This window comes from Pinus tabuliformis, chromosome 3_2, assembly GCF_031772625.1.
Source record: "Pinus tabuliformis cultivar Carrire ecotype Pingquan chromosome 3_2, CPIR1, whole genome shotgun sequence".
Classification (NCBI taxonomy): domain Eukaryota; kingdom Viridiplantae; phylum Streptophyta; class Pinopsida; order Pinales; family Pinaceae; genus Pinus; species Pinus tabuliformis.
This window is the reverse complement of record NC_142302.1, coordinates 290,055,775-290,073,350: the sequence shown is the minus strand read 5'-3', so window position 1 is coordinate 290,073,350 and position 17,576 is coordinate 290,055,775. Positions and strand designations below refer to the sequence as shown.

Here is a 17,576-nt window from a genome sequence, read left to right as displayed (position 1 = left end):
TATTTGTATGAACATGACTGATGTCGTTTATCTCTACAGGCGAATACCGAGAGAAGGCAAGCGAGGTCGAAGGACAGGTGCTTAGGCATCAAGTTTGGCTCCAGATGAAAGATGCATGAGCGGATGCGTTCCATTTAAAGAGGCAGCCTTTGGCATTCTCAGTCGGTTTATGCGCGTTTCCTGTATATTCCGAAAGAGAGGTTGTCTTAGGTTTCATCATGAAGAGATGATACACAGTCATCCTCTTCTGATCAACATCTATTCATTTCCCCAGGAAATGAAGCGCTCCAGTGACAGGAAACGCCTTCTACGTGTTAGCAGTAACAACGATGGCTCTACATCTGTGTATTCGGATCGATATATTGAAAAGAACAGGGGAAGACGAAGGGTCATGGCCTGAGGCATAAATATTACTTCCAGATAGGAGAGGAGGGCTTTTTGTTTGGCAGGAAACAACTTTGATTTATTATGAATAAAGGAGACTATTTGGTTCAATGAGGAGCCTTTTGGTTCAATTTTAAGATCCTTTGCTTTTATGTGTTTTGAGACAGGGTGTTGTTGCTGGCATAAGTACAAATGTGTTTTGTTTTTGTGCATATTGATAACGATACAACTTATAATTAACATTGGTTGTTTGAATGTAATTCTTCATCATAGTTAATTCATAAGTAGTCCATGATTTGAAACTATGTTAGACGTCAGTTGCAAGCTTTACTTCTATAAAGGGAATGTGTATCCCTGTATGAATGATTGGATTGCAATTAAGAATTGATGCAGCCTTGTTCTTATGTGAACCAGTAATTGATTCATTTAGACTTGGAATTCAGATATGATGTTTAACCTCGCTTTTGTACATAGGCTAGAGTAGTTAGAAGAAGTGTAAATAGGATTCAATACATAGTGGTTAGCTATTTTATTTTGTTGATGTAATTGAAGCGTTTTTCCCAGAAACAATCTTTCAATTCATTTAACAGTTTACGGGGTCCCTTAAAACACGTTGGAACTAGCCATTCCAAACGAAAGCAGGTCTAATTGGGGCTTGTGATCGGGTTAGTTCCCTTTGTTGGTATAGCAAAATTTTGCCATGTCAACACTTGGGCCGCCCCACCTTGGCTTTGTCCTTTGTTCTGCAGTTTGGGGGCACTTTCCCTTGCTTTGGATTCACAGATCCAAAGTCTCACTTCTTCTGTTTAAACTTCTACTCGATCTTGATGGCGTATTGATACGTCGTGCTAAGCGAGGAGATGTCTAGGAACTCCATCTCGTCCTAGATGTACCTGTGTAGGCAGCTGTTGTACTTGAGTACTAAATGTTTCTCAGAATCCTTGATACCCAACTTCGTGCGAAGGGTATGAAAAACATTGGTAAACTCAGGCACATCTTGGTCCCTTCCCTGCCGCAGTGTTGTCCACTTTATGAATTTATTCTCATAGCTCTCGACAGGGTAGTACTGCTCCTTGATGACATCCTGGAACAAATTCCAAATGGGTGTGGCTAAAAAAAGTGAGGTCGTACTTTCATCCTTCTACTCACAGTAGGTTTCCCACCAATCCTTGACGTGGTGGGCGGCTTTCAGAAGAGAAAAAGTAATATTTTCTCAGCTGAAAAAATCTTGAACAAAAAAATATCCTTGTAGCTGATTTAACCATTTATCTACGGCGTCTGCATTTATTTGGCCCTAAAATATGGGAATGTCAAAGTTTACTTGTACCTTAAAAGGAGTGGAGCCTCCATAGTAGTTGTTGGATGTGGATGCGTTGCTGGTGGGCAACTGTTGAAGGATCTGGGAAAAGTTATCCATGATCGTGTTCCTTTGTTTCTCGAGGGCCGCCTCGAGTAATATTTTGATAGGATCTCCTGCCACCTCATCTTTATTTTCTTCCCCCATGGGTGGTCGTCGGGGTTTGCGAGCCTGATCTTGCAAAGGTTCAGCCAGATCGAGCCCTAACTCCTTATATCTAGAACTCGTTGGGGACATGCAAAGGAAAATAGAGAAAGAGCAGACTGCTTTGAGACCACTAATCCGGATTTAAACAGCAACGAAACAAATTAAAAATATAACCATCAATACAAAGATGAAGTAGAAATAACACTTTATTAATATCAAACACTAAAATATGCTTATAAACATAATGGAAATAAGAATAGCTCGGGCGATAGTAGCTTATCTCTGAGAAGAGATGTGGCGGATAGATGCCTTTGAACTGTGTTAAAATGAGGTTGAAAGGCCTACTTATTATTGAGAAACAATGGAAAATCGTTAACATCCAAAAACCTAACCCTAGGAGATGAAGCACCAAACTATGGGCACCGTTTAGGTAAATTGGTACATCAAATTCTCAGGGCCGTAACTTTGGCATATGATCTTTGTTTGATGCACACAATATCTCGTTAGAAAGATCTATCTGAGGACTACAACTCTATAATGAATAACATAGGTCAACGTCCCATTTTGGTCCCATGTTTCTCAAAAAATGGTGTTTAAGGCCTCAAAACGGCTCCAAAAGTTCAGGACCCGAAAAACTGCCAAAAATAGTAAATTGTGTTACAAATAAGGAAACTAAAAAAATGAAAGAAACAATGGTGGGGGTCCAAGTGAAATAGGTAGGTGGCCACCAATATCCACTTGGATAGAAACAATGGTGGGGGTTCAAGTGGAATAGGTAGGTGGCCACCAATATCCACTTGGATAGAAACAATGTTGGGGGTCCAAGTGGAATAGGCAGGGGGCCACCAATATCCACCTGGATGAATTTGACTATTTCATCAATAGCCTAAAGCAATGTCAGTTTAACATCAAAATCTTGACCAATGGTTGTTAGGCACAAATAAATGATTGTGCAAACCCATTATACAAATGGGTCTTGGACTTGGATGATAATCAATCCTCTGGAATTTTTTCCTGACTCTTCACTAGTGAGTTGTGTAAGCAAAGTAGTGCCATCTATTGTGGTTAGTACTTTTTCCCCTTTGTATTGGAGGCCTATTACTAAGTGAATGGAAGTTGAAAAAATAGATTATGGTTGTGCAAGCCAGAGCTTGCATGTGTGGTATATACTAATTAAATACTTCACGGCCTCCTCCTTCATCCCCTACAGGTCTGCAACTAGCGATGCACCAAGGATGTCGTGAATTCCTACTTTCTATAGCAATTCATTCTGCAGGTTCCATTCATCTCCTTCTTTGGCCGGTTCCTCAATTTTCGATTGCTAAATGTTTTTCATGCACCTCTCTAACTCTATTTTTCCAGAAAGATTGAATCTTACCTTGGTGCGTGGTTCTACCATAATTTCTTCATCTTCCAAATGAGCTTTTAGTTTATCCATAGCGAAGTCATCCTGAAATTCTTCAATTCACAAGCAGGCTAGGAGCTCAGAGTTAGAAATTATTGGGTTTGGTATATCTGGGATGTATTTATGGTCATGGGGAATGTTAGTTGATACTTTTTATAGTATTTTGATCATTCAGATCCTTAATTGATTTTTATAGAGGGAGAAATAATTATACCATAATTATCGCTCGGTTGCACATCAATGAAATGTCTCGTCAAATTTTGATTTGATCCTCGATCATCACTTGGCACATGCATGCCCTCTGATTGCCACCTTCTTTATGTGGTGGTCAATAATTGCAAAGTACTTTGAGATGATTTATTCTGTATAATTGTTGTTGATGGGATGTATGGAGCTTGTGACTTGTCAAGAAAAGACAATCGTACTCAAGTGCTTTGGTTTTTTAATTCTATTTTTTTTCTTTTATGTGGTATTATGTCAAGGTCGCATGTCGGACATTTATTGCTAGTTGGCTTCCTAGAATTGCTTTCAATGGGTGGTTGGAGGTCCTTTCTTGGATCATTGGTCTATTGAATCTCACCTGAGGACCTGCCTTGGATCATTATTCTATTGGATCTCACCTTATGGGTTGGTTCCATCAGGTGTTTCCTTTTCGTTTCAGATCCACTTTTTTCTCTGTGCTTTTTTGTCATTCTTTTGTACGCTGATGTCGTTCCATGCTTTTCTTTGCTCGAAACAAATTACGGAGGTCAAGTTCTCTTTCCTTTTCATTTTACCTGCTTAATTCATTATTTTTCTAGCTTTATTTAGGTAACTAACTGTTATGTCGATTATTATTTTGTTACTTAATTTATAACTACTTTTTTAAATATCTTGCTAAATAGGGAATAAGAAGAAAATATAATAATTAATAATTTTAATAATTTAATTTAGAAAGTTAATGTTTTTACATCTAGTGAGTTAGCCTGTTTACGACCAATCCTATGGCTAACCCATTGCTAAATATTACTAAGAAATGTATCTTTTAAGTCGGACACCATTAACAATTGATTTGAAAAGGTGTCCCTATAAAGTCTTCAGTTGTATAGCTCCATAAGGTCGGATGTCTTCAATAATGAATGGTCCTAGACATGCAATTTTGAGTTTCTTCTACTTTCATTTTACTTTATTGTCATATAATAAGACTAAAATACTGACTTGGAAATGTTTAGCTTGCAAGTTCATGTCGTGCCATGTTTTTTCTTGTTGTTTGTTGATTTTTTGATGATACAGGGCATGAAGTCGATCTTCCTCTAATTGATGTAGTTTTCTGAATCATTGCGCTTGTAACTTTGTATTTTATTGTAATACATTCAACATAGTTTGTGAGTTCACTGAATAATAGAAAAAAAACCCGCTTCTTGTTCATAAACAAGTTTAAATGGAGTTGATGTCGTCGATTGCTTATACGTTGTACGATATGCATAGAAAATTTTAGGGGTGAATCTTAGCCCAATGGAAAAATTTAAGGGGTTTTATATTTTGGAGGAAGAATTTTTTATATTACGCCCATTTTCTATAGTTAGCCAAAAATTTAGTCAAAAAAAATATTTATTACATTTTAGCCGAAAAAAAACAAGGCGGATAAACAATGCAAAGCTTGATTCGCTTGGTTTGGGAGGTTGGATTTGCTTGCTATCCCCTGATTTCTTGGGTTGGAGGTTGGATTTGGTTACAATCGCCCTGATTTCTTGGTTTACAAATCTAGGGCAAGGTTAAATTAAGAAGAGTCACCTGAATAAATTACACAGTCTCCATTCATGCAGGTTGTGACTCGTTTTCGAGAAAGAGACTCAATCCCCATTCATTCAGTTCGGAACTAATTTTCGAGCAAGAGACTCAGTGTCCATTCGTGCAGGTCATGGCTTGTTTTCGAGCAAGAGACTTTGGTTTATAGAAAATATATTAGAGAATAGAAACGCATTCGTGAGTTTTACACAGGTCATGACTCGTTTTCAAGCAAGAGACTTTGTTTTATATACAATATATTAGAGTAGAGCAGCACCAAGGAGACCATACAAGAAATCCATATAAACCTCACCCCTATATTCAATCAAATTCATCTGCATTGTTGTGTTATGCTCTGCAGGTCCTCTTAGTGATAAAATTCCTTCAGTAGGAAGGGGGTGTATTTTCTTTGCAATTCGCACCCAATACTTCATTGAAGGGGTGTCTGTAATTTCATGAGAATTTCATTGTTATATCTCACAGAAACATATAAATTTACACGTAGAGAGAACTCTAAGAGCGGTGAAAATGATTGTGACTCCTAGTATTTCTATCATGGACGGGAAGTTGATGGTGTTGGGGAAATGTGTTTTGTCCAACGTTCATGGGAATATCACCTTGACCCCTGCATCAGGGGTGGGAATGGTTAACGGTGCGTTTTTGGGAGCCACGTCAGATTAGAGTAAGAGTCATCATATTTTTCCTATTGGGCAGCTCGAGTGAGTTTTGCAAATCTTTCCTTCAAGATTTGGCATTTTTTATTTTAATATGAATGTGTATTTATTTTTTGGGGTTTATATACATTTCTTAGCAATGGTATGATATTTTTATTTTATTTTGGGTTGGGATTCCCTCTATTTTTGTGAATTTGATACTGTATGTTTTGTTTGTGTTTCTGATCAGCTTGTGGGGTGGTCAACCTTTTGAAGTTGGGTTTGTTTTCAATGCCAATGAGAATAATTCTTTCTTTCTTTGTTTTTTGTGATTTGGGAGGTAATATTGGGGGAGGGTTTGTGGATTGGTTTTTTATTTCGAGTAGGCAGACAGATCATGGTTCAAATCCTATCCAATGTTTATTAGGATCCACATTATCACCCTGGAAAACAGTTCATATTGATCACTTATGAATTTTCGATGATTATAGCCTGAATGATGGAGGTGAGGCACTCTTTGAATCTTCTTGATCAAAAGGATTTTGGAAGTTGTTCAGGCAGGTCTGGTGCTGCCTTTGCCTACCGTGAAGAGAGTGCAGATTAGCTTTTGTGTCTTTTATCTGGTTCATTTTAGTTTTTGAGTTTTCATTTTGATACAACCTTATTCACAAGGGTTTCAATATAATTTGTGCTTGTTTTTATTGTCATTCTTGTGGTTTATTATTCTTTATAACTTTCAGAAAGTTGAGTATTGGTAATTCCTGGCAGTTGTGAGAATTGGGTAGGTGAAAATTGAAATTCTAACAGGTATATGTGAATTGAGCACTCATATTTTCACTCTGTGTTGGTTGGTTTTCTCTGACCTCCTCATAAGGAATCTACAATGATCCAACATCGCTGGTAATGTTTTCCTCTGCATGCAACAATTTTTTTGTTGCGACTAATGAGAATGGGAAATCCTCAGCAATAAAACATATATTGTCTATCTGATGTCCATTCTAAATTCTAATGCTTTTCATGGTTCCATTTTATTTTTTTTTTGTTTTTCTTGTGGGAGGTGGGTGAAGGTTTGATTATCTGTTGAATGTGATAGTCATCAAGTTGTTTTACTTTTTAGTTTGAGTTTTTCTGTTTATTGATTTTATCAGGGTTATTGATTTTTATGGAGCTTCTCCTTGCAATCTTTTTATAATTGTTATTACAAGTTTTTGATTGGTTGTTTGTGTGCATAAATGTTGAAGGTTTGATTATCTTTTGAGTGATATAGTCATCAAGTTGTTTTACTTTTTGGTTTGAGGTTTATTGATTTTATCAGGGGTACTAATTTTGATTTGCTCCTTGAATTTTTTTATTATAATTGTTATTGCAAGTTTTTGATTGGTTGTTTTTGCCCATAAATGTCTTAGTGATGCATACCACTTTTCATTTGCTTTTCAAGGAAGCTTGATATTCTTTTGAGTAGCCTATTTTGCAAGATGTTTTTGATGCCTTTTTCCCATTGAGGCTACTAAAATATATGGTTTTGCAGTTTTTATGGTTTTTTGGGGGGTGGGAGTTTTATCTTCTTTTCAGTAGTGTAATTTGTAGTTTTGTAGGCTATGTTTGGTGTTTTATTGGGACTAGAAAATTCAAGATTCTCCAATTCGTAGAACAGTTTTTCCCTGCAACTAAATTGTTCATGGAAAATTGTTGTTTCTGAAGATTAGGGGTTCGAAATCAAGCTTAATTTGAAGGTTCTTTGTGCTATTAACTTTTTTTATGTGGCTTTCTCTACGGTAACGATCTGATTCATTTTACTAGTTGTTTTTGTGACAACTAAATGTATTTAGGTTCTATACAATCTTAAGCAACAAAATGCTGCATTTTCTTTTATGCTTTACACCTTTTTGGGGGAACATGATCTTGTATTCATAAGCATAGTTGCATTTGCTTTTATGTTCTACACATTTGCTTTGGGAGAATTTGATCTTGTATTCAGAAGCCTAGCTGCATTTGCTTTTGTGTTTTACACTTTTTTTGGGGGAAACTTGGTCTTATATTCAGAAGCCTAATTTGAAGGTCATTTTGACTATTATTTTTTTTCAGTAGTATGATAGTTTACATGACCTACTTATGTAAAAACCGAAGTAGTAGAATGTTGGGTATTGGAATCTATCGTTTTATGTTTTTTTAGTTGCAACATGATTTGGTCAAGAATGAGTTTCATTAATTTCTGAAGAAACTACATGTTGATTTTTTTTTCCCGTAGAAAAAAATCGTAATTTTATTCATATTGATAAAATTACATTTTGTAGATGCTTGAAGCATATGCAGATGGCTGTTCCTGTGTAATGACAGGCAGCATACAGTAAAATCAACACAAAATTAGCTGTTCCTATAATGACAGGAAGGCAACAGAAATAACAAAAAAGTAGTGTTGTGCCAGCAGGCCTATGTTTTCCTACCTTTTTTCTTCTCTACTTTGCGCCAGACTCCAGTGTTGGGAGTGGGAACAATTATAGCAAGTTGGTTTTCCTCTGTGTACATTGGTTGTTCTTTATCAGATTCCGATCCTTCGGAGCTATGTGCTCGTTTGGCGCCGCTTATTTCCAGCTGTAATTCTTGCTGCCATACCCAGTGATTTGGCTCCAAATTGGGCCCCTCGGTGCTCTCTTCCTGTGTTTTTTCTTGTCTCCTACGTGCGTTTGTGGGTTCTGTGTTCAGTGCCTCTTCCTCCAGTGGTTCGGTATGCTGCCAACCTTTGGGTTTTTTCTGTTGTTTCTTGTTCCCTTTTGGCTCCTTACTAGCCAGTGGACATGCATATTGAAGGTGCCCTGTCTGCAAGCAGCCACGGCATCTGAATGCTGTGTTCTCGTAGTCAAGTTGTTGCGTCCACAGTGAATTATTAAAATTCAATGTGATGTGATCTGGGAGTCCTTGACTTAGATCCACTTCAACACATATTCTGGCATATGTGAAGATTCCTCGGATAGCTCTGTCTTCATATGTTTTAAGATGTTTTCCTAGGGAGTTCCCAATGGCTGTTAAAGCTTTTCGGTGCCAAAAATGCAGTGGGAGGTTATGCAGCTTTACCCAAACTGGCATCTTTGAAACTACCATGGTGTTGGCATCAAAATCCGGGAACCAGGGGGTGATAAAGAGGCCAGCACTGCCCAAAACCAAGGTCCCTCATTAATGATATTGTCTCATTCCAGTTCTGTGCTAAATCTGACTATGAAAAAACCTTTAGGGCATAGATATATTTCACATTTAGGTGACCAAGATGTAAAAACCCATTGATGCAGAGCATCCGCTTTGGGCCAATAACCATTAAATCTGCATATAATAGCATTGTGGATTAAATCTGTGTATAGATTTGTTACCTCCGGCAGCGATACAATAAGCATGGGTGATTCTGGCTTCTGTTCCACTATGTAGGGGCCTGGAAGCTCTGATGTGGGTGTTGAATTGTGTTGTAATGGTTCCTTTCCTTTGACTGCATCTCGGAAGGAACTTGTAGTTTTTGAACTGGTTCCTTTGCACCCGTCTCACAGTCTCAGATTGAGGATGATGGTTGAATCTTTAACAACTCCATAGTGCTGGAGTGTGTGCTGGTCCTGGAAACTACATGTTGATGTATGATAATAAACACCAAAATGATATTTGGATCTCTTTTTTTTGTTTTGAACTTTTGATGAGGACTCAGTTTTAATAATTTATGAGAATTTTGAAGGACATACTAAAGCTTACATGCTTTATAATGCAAGGAGACTACTATATTAGGATATTGTTTGTCTTCAATTTGGATGTTTTATTTATTGTCAAGACTTGGTTTCATTAATTTATTGAAAGTGCATGATTAAGTGTATGAAATCCTTATTACCAACGTCTTGTATTCACAAAATGTCAACTTGAATGTATAGGAATAAAATGCATTATGATAGCTGCAAGAAGTGCATTTTGGGGGACTTTTTTGGTTATTCTGATCACAATTATTTTCTATGGGTTATGATGGATGATTAAAAATGTATTTTTACAGAGGCCTTCGTTTTATGTCTTTGTTTCGCTTCAAGCTTTGGTGGATGACACAGAGGATGGGCTCCTATGGTAGATATGTCCCATTTGAGACTAAATTTTTGCTAGTTGAGGGTATTGAAGGTTCACCTCTGAGAACTGGTGTTGGCGATGGCATTGGAGAGCCAACAATCTATATTGTTTTCTTACCACTGTTGGAAGGATCTTTCAGAGCAGTTTTGCAAGGAAATGAAAACAATGAGTTTGAAATTTGTTTGGAAAGCAATAAGAATTGTAGGGATTATGAATGGTACAAAATTCTTAATGTGACTCAAATTTTCAATTCCTTGGAGTAAAATAGGCATTTTGATTTTCTCTTGAATTTACTTCGTATTTGGCAGGAGATCTTGTTGTTGAGACAACTCAAGGAGTTTATTCAGGTTTTTTTTTTGTGTGTTGGAACCGATCCATATGAAGTTATTTTTAGTGCAGTAAAGTGAGAACCTTTCCATGTTTCAACTTTCTTATTTAATTTCATCTCTTTTGGAACATTTTAGATTTCAGTATCAATGTTATATGATTAACATCAATTATTGATAGTGCAGGGTGTTGAGAGGCATTCTAAAACCTTTCTTATTTAATTTACTCTCTTTTGGAACTTCTCAGATTTCAGAATCAATGTTATATGATTAACATCAATTATTGATAGTGCAGGGTTGTTGAGAGGCATTATAAAACCTTTTCCCATCTTGAAAGAAAGACGGTAATTTCTCATAGAATGGAATCTTGGTTCTTTCCAATGGTGTCTGAATTTGTTCTATGTGCTAAAACGTTTAGCTCGCCTTAACTTTTAATTGAGAATGACACATCCATGTATTGTTTTACTAAGTCATTATAAGTTCTTGTTGGTTCTATGTAGCCTTATGATTTGAATATTTCTCTTGCAATTACCTAATATACTCAATTTGTTTGGGTGGTATACATGGGAAGAATTTTACACATATGTCACAGCTGAGGGTGTAAAACAAGGTTTAGAAAGCTATATTATTTTGCCTGCCCCACTTTTATGTTTTGTAATCATACATCAACTCTTTTCGAGATGTAGTTACATGGTGACCTTATCCTAAGGGTTCAAATCCAAATGTTTGTGATTTTTTGTATTTCTTTAGCAATCTAGAGAAAGGGGGCACCCCTCCAAAGTTTTTGCTTCTTGATGATGGTTGGAGATATGTTGAAATGGACCCTAACGGAAAAGTAGGTTTGACCACCATTTTTCTTCAAATATGACATATGAAGACAATAATTCGTCTCTCTATGAAATCTGAGGATAATTTCCTTTTGATTCTCAATATTCTTGCAATATGAAGATAATTTCCCTTTTATTCTCATAGTTCTTATAATCTAAAGATAATTTCATTTTGATTCTCAATTTTCTAGTGGAACTCTAAACGTTCTATGGGCTCATAATTCAATTTTGCAAATTGGCTAACACATATAAAAGAGAATTATAAGTTTCAAAAAGATGGAAAGACTAGTCACAGACAAGAGGATCCTGCTTTGGGCCTCAAACACATTGGTACATAAGCAAAGAAGACCCGCAATTTAAACTAATTTGCCTTAGTTGTCCATTAGGAATTACTCATTTGTACTCCTTATTTATCTATATGCTCCAAACCCTGCATTCTAGCACTTGCCTCATGAATTCATAAGCTACATTCTTTGTTTAGTGACTAGTCAATATATTTAAACTATCATTTGTATATGCAGACTACTTACTGCCATAGTTGATTTGGCATGCTACTTTGTTCTGAATTTATATTAAATTTGTATTATTCCAGGTACATTTATGTTTGGCACGCTATCACTGGTTACTAGGGAGGAGTGAAGCTTGATGTTTCTGGAATGGAGCATTATAATTCAAAATTGTCATTCCCTATTGAGCCTCATGGGATTCTTCATCACCAACCAGATGAGGCATTAGAATGCATAAAATTAAATGGATTGGGCTTAGTCCATCCCAAAAATTTGTTTCAATTTTATGACAATCTCCGCTTGTATCTAGCAAGTGTTGGCATTGATGGTGTCAAAGAGGACGTCTAGAATATTATCGAGACATTAGGTGTAGGACATGGTGATTGTGTTAAATTGGTCAGCCAGTATCATCAAGAAATGGAGGCTTTTATTGCTCGAAATTTCCCTATGTATATGTTGATCCACAATTATGTATGTACATGTTGATCCAAAATTATGGATGTATATGCTGATCCGCAATTATATGTTGCATTTACAAAATCGCCTTCATTTACTCATCTCACTATAAATTCATTGTGTCAATAATAGAAAGTGATAAAATCTATAATGGATCACTTTTGGAACTCCAATGTTTAGCTTAGAAATATCAACGTCTTTTGATAGCAACATGTTAATTTAAAGAAAACATCACGCTAGCCTTTAATTTAATACTAAAATATGTTCTACAATTTTCTGTAGCGAGGCATTCACTAAGATAATACGCTATCCAAACAGGAGATACAATATACTGGGTAAAATTTATCAATCAACTAGAATAGGGTAACAAACACCTTGCAACAAAGGTTCTTCAGTCCTGTAGTTGCCAAGAAGAGGACTTGCATTCTGCTGTAATACGTTTCAAAAGCTTGAAATGTATGTTATAAAGTTGCATAGCTATAGAGATGCACTCCATGGGAATAGATATTCCTGATTTCTGAGTTTTTCGGAGCATGCCTTAGATGTAACTATTGTACTCACCAGTGGAAAAAGACAATTCAGAAGAGTAGAAAAAAAGGGAATAGAATCTCACTTAAACATAATGCACACAAACCAATCAGGATTCTATTCCCTTTTGTGCACTATGTTTAAGTGAGATTATATTCCCTTTTTTTCTACTCTTCTGAATTACCTTTTTCCACTGGTGAGTACAGTAGTTACATCTGAGGCATGCTCAGGAAAACTCAGAAATTAGGAATATCTATTCACATGGAGTGCATCTCTATATCTATGCAACTTGACAACATACATTTCACGATTTTGAAACATGTTCTAGTAGAATGTAAGTCCTCTGCTTTGCAGCCGCAGGACTGTAGAACATTTGTTGCAAGGTGTTTATTACCCTATTCCATTTTATTGATAAATTTTACCCAGTATATTGGATCTCCTATTTGGATAGTGTGATATCTTAGTGAATACCTCGCTATAGTCAATTGCATAAGATATTTTCAGTATTAAATTAAAGGCTAGCGTGATGTTTTCTTTAAACTAACATGTTTCTATCATAATATGTTGATATTTCTGAGCTAAACATTGGAGTTCCAAAAGTGATCCATTATAGATTTTAGCACTTTCTATCCTTGACACAATGAATTTATAGCGATATGAGTAAATGAAAGTGGTTTTGTAAATGAAACATATAATTTTGGATCAGCATATATGTCCATATTGGAGTCTTTATAGGTCAGTGCCATAAAATTGTGTATGTTTTCTTGTAGTAAACAAACAATCTGACCAATCTTTTCTCTCCCTTGAATGTAACAGTAACAAATTTGTATTGAATAGTTTATACAATTCCAAATATATTGTTGTTATAAGAGCCGCTGATGATTTATGGCCAAGTGATCCTGCATCACATGCCATTCATATTGCTTTTGTAGCCTACAACAACATTTTCTTGGGAGAGTTTATGCAACCTGATTGGGATATGTTCCATGTAATTCCCCTTATAATATATCTATTGTTTGTACTTCCAAGTTTATTTTCCAAGCTTCAAGTCTACGAACAATAGATCATTATTATATATTTATAATATAGAGTCTTCATCCAATGGGTGAATACCATGCTGTTGCCCGAGCTGTTGAGGGGTGCTCAATTTATGTCAGGTAAATTTTTTTATTGGTTTTAGTCCTAATGGCTGCAAGAGGTATATTCTACAACCTATATGGGGGATATGCCTAGTACTTTATGTGTCCATGCATGAGTGTATGCATTTTGTTCCAATTGACAAAAAAGGGAAGATTCTTTCTTTTGATGGATCCATCTTAAGCTCTGGATCTATTTAGCACTGAGAGGAAGCAAACAATTCAAGGCACAAACCTTAATGTGTTTGCATCTTGAAGGACTTTGTCACTACGTTGTGGTTTTCACCTTGAGTATGAGGAACTATTGCAACCAAATAGATAGGTCGATTAAGTTGTTTCTGCTTTGCACATTTGACCCTTGTTTTTGTTTTGGAGCATTTTTCTCTTAACCAATTTGGTTATCTAGGGAAATTATCTTTCTTGTTTATTATATAGTTTTTGGGGTAAACATCCATGGGGGATTTAAATTGTGACTGAGCGTCTTAATAGTGCATCCATTCACTGTTAATCCAAAGCCTTGTGGGCATAGTTTTTCTATAGTACATTATTGACAATTTGTTTTTTCCTTGGATTGATATTGGCAACGACAAAACTAGTGAACATGACTTTGACTTTGACTTTGACTAAAGTATATATTATATATAATTAATATGTATATATACATATTAATTTTTTTGTCCCCTTGTCCTATCGAAAGTTTCATCTTCCCTGGAGATTGGATATATTGATTATTGTGTGCAACAACTTTTAGATGTTGTAGAAAATGATATCATGGGATCGTTGAAGAAAAGGAAGTTGAAACAATTGCCTTCAAAATGAAGGAGACAAGGAGTACCAAATATTTTGAAAATTTGCAGTTAATTGCTCACAGTATTACTTTCTCTATGCATGCTAGTACATTGTTGGTACTTGTTATATGAAATCTTCATAGAACACTTACACCAAAAGAAAAAGTTAAGATTGAGTCCATGTTACACTATTTAGCAACCAATCTTCAAGCTAATGCATCATTAAGTCAAACATATTTGTTTTTTTTTGTATATGGATTGATTGAGGATGGTATGGAGGAAGAAAATATGGGTAGGAAGACTGCTTTGTTTATTAAACCTAGCCTGACATCTTCAAGATCATTGGACTCATATAAAAATTCGATGGAGGGAACTAATGATGATAAGCTAGATACACCCAATAGGTATCTAATTTCAGTGTTTTCACTGAAACTTCTTGAGAACCATATGAGAAAACTAAAAGTAGATAAGAGTGATTAATATTTAATAGTGATGTTAGACCCTTTTATACAACTATTAGGGCATTGTCTGAAATCTAAGTATGAACGAGTTATATCACATTCTGTGAAATGGTTGGAGTGACTGTTGAGACTTCCCCTTCCTTCTATTGATATTCACAGTAGCAATATTACCTCCTTAGTTTTTAATATGGTCCTAACATCAAGAAAGAGTGACAGTCCATTAATGAAGTCTTTTGTTGATTTACTTGTTATGCTTTTGAGACATGTAAATACAACCATCTCAAATGATCCATTAAAGATGCTTCTCCAACGTCCACTCTTTATATATTTAAAGAGTATCTCAATTATCATTGCACTATCACTTTTGAAATCAATTGTTAGGCGGAAACTATTGGTTCTAGATTTGTATGGTCTAGTCACCAAAGTGGCATGTTTGATGGTAACTAGTTAAGCTCTTCTGATTCGCTAACAACGTAGTCAAGTTATTTTATAATTTCTTCTTGAATACCCTCTTAGTTCCAAGCGACTGCAACAACCCTTGGGTTTCTTAGTGATTCGCCATTTTGTGCTAGTCATTTGCCATGATTTTACAAGATAATATAATCTGGTGAGAGATTCGCCAAAAAAAATATATATTATATTATTAATAAAATTGCCTTCCATTTTTCCTATGTATCATGGGGATTCACCCATTTATTATACAAACAAATTTAGGGAGGTTCTTAAAATTTTCCCTGACGATATTCCCATAGGACCATTGGATATTTATCATCCTAGTCATGTTTGTTTATATTATAAATTTTCATTTGTCCTTTATGCAATGTTTTGTTGAATGATTCAACAACATCGTTTCCTTGAGGGTGAACATTGTAGTCTTCATGTCTTTGACCATAAAATTCTTCGTTAATACTTCAATTGTACCATTAATTAAATGTGTTCCCTATCGCTGATAAGAAGCAATGGATAGTTGAAATGAATTGCTATGTTTTCATATATAAATTTGGATGCTACTTCTTTAGTACATGATTCTACAAGTTCTGCTTTTGCCTACTTTGTTAAATATTTGACTGCAGTTATTATATATTTTTCACCTGTTCGCTTAGATCTCTTAGGAAATGGGTCAACGAAGTCGATTTCCCATATTGCAAAAGGTACTAATGTTACAATCCATTGCACCAGAATTTGGTGTTTTGGTAGAGGTCGTCTAGTTCTTTGACATATATCACATTTCTGTACATATTTTTGGCAATCACAAAATAATGTTGGTCACCAAAGTCCTACTTGCATTATCTTTAATGCAGCCATTTCTCCCTGATAATGTCCTCTAGATCCCCCTTTGTGTGCTTCATCAATGATTACTTCTCTTTCATGTTATAAAACTCATTTGCAAAGTACATCATCAATCCCAATCTTATATAGCTATTCATTTATCAGTGTGTATGGTGCTTCTTTGATTGCGAGTTCCTTTTTCTCCTGTGATAAACCCTCAGGTGCTTTTCGAGTATGTATTTTTTTTTTTGTTTTCAGCAAATTCTAATGGAACTGCTTCAATTTTGAATAAATTTTCATCTGAAAGATCATCATCAATATCCGTCGGATCCTCTTGCAATTCTAGTCGAGGTAGGTGGTTGGGACCAACATTGTGTTTACCTGGTTGTAAAATGACTTTGAATTCAAACTCTTCGAATAATAATAACCATCGACAAATTCATCCTTGATGAACTGGTTTATTTACAAGTTATTTTAATGCTTGGTGGTTGGTGTAAAATAGAAAAGGGTTTGCTAGGAGATAATGTTGGAATTTCTGTAAAGAAAAAATCATTGCTAAAGTTTCATACTTTGTTGTCGAGTAGTTTCTTTCATCTTTATTGAGTTTCTAGCTCGTGTAGGCATCTGGGTGGTCTATCAATTCCTTGTCATGTTGTGCTAGGACTGCTCCTACTACAACGTGTACGTGGAATTTTTTAGACCATTCGGGAAACTTGAGAATTGGTGCTTTGACTAGTTTATTTTTTAACAATTAGAAAGACTCATCGCACTCATTAGACCAAATAAAAGGGACATCTTTCTTTAAAATCTCATCGATTGGAAATGTAATATCATATTAATGTCTAATAAATCATCTGTAATGCCCTATGTATCCTAAACATAATTTAATCTATTTTTTATTAATAGGGGGCTTCAAATATGAAATTACCTTGATTTCCACCATGTCTACTTTAATCCCATCTTTTGAAACAACATGGCCTAGCAATATTCCAATTGGTGTTGTGAAGGTATATTTTTTATTATTCAAGGATAATTATAGTTGTCAAAATCTTTAAAACATTAGTATTATCCATTAAATATGATATTTTCATAGCATATAGACTGTCCAGTCATCAAAATATATTGCCATTGTTTTATAAATATATTCTTGAAATGCTTTGACAACGATCCTTAAGAATACTGCTCGTGCATTATTTAATCTGAATGGCATCTCTCTACATGCAAAAGAACCAAACTCAGTAACAAATGTTGTTTTTTCTCAGTCTTCTTCTGTTATGTACCTAGTTTTAACTTGAGAAACCATCTGTAAATGAATAACATTCGGTTCCCTCAACTTTGTTTATTATCAAGTTGACAAATAGAGTCGGAAATGGATTAGTAACTGATAATTTATTGAACCATCAATAGTTTACACAAATGCACAATCTAGTCGCATCATGTTTATTTGGCTAAATGACCATAGGGCTTGCCCATTCTAATG

At 35.4% G+C, this 17,576-nt stretch overlaps 1 protein-coding gene across 10 annotated transcripts in view; it reads left to right on the top strand.

Annotated features, from left to right (window-relative positions):
• The window catches only part of LOC149180745 (uncharacterized), a 45,116-nt gene extending 31,863 nt beyond the window's left edge, over positions 1 to 13,253 (top strand). For 5 of the 10 annotated variants that reach the window (XM_089416271.1, XM_089416272.1, XM_089416263.1 and 2 more), the window contains one exon: positions 9,732 to 10,225. The gene's annotated coding sequence lies outside the window, so the exon portion shown is untranslated. Of the gene's footprint in view, positions 1 to 9,731; positions 10,226 to 10,420; positions 10,843 to 11,544 lie in introns of those variants that run through there. The other 5 variants (XM_089416274.1, XM_089416270.1, XM_089416267.1 and 2 more) reach the window with 4 other exon arrangements.
• Positions 13,254 to 17,576: the final 4,323 nt, after the last annotated feature.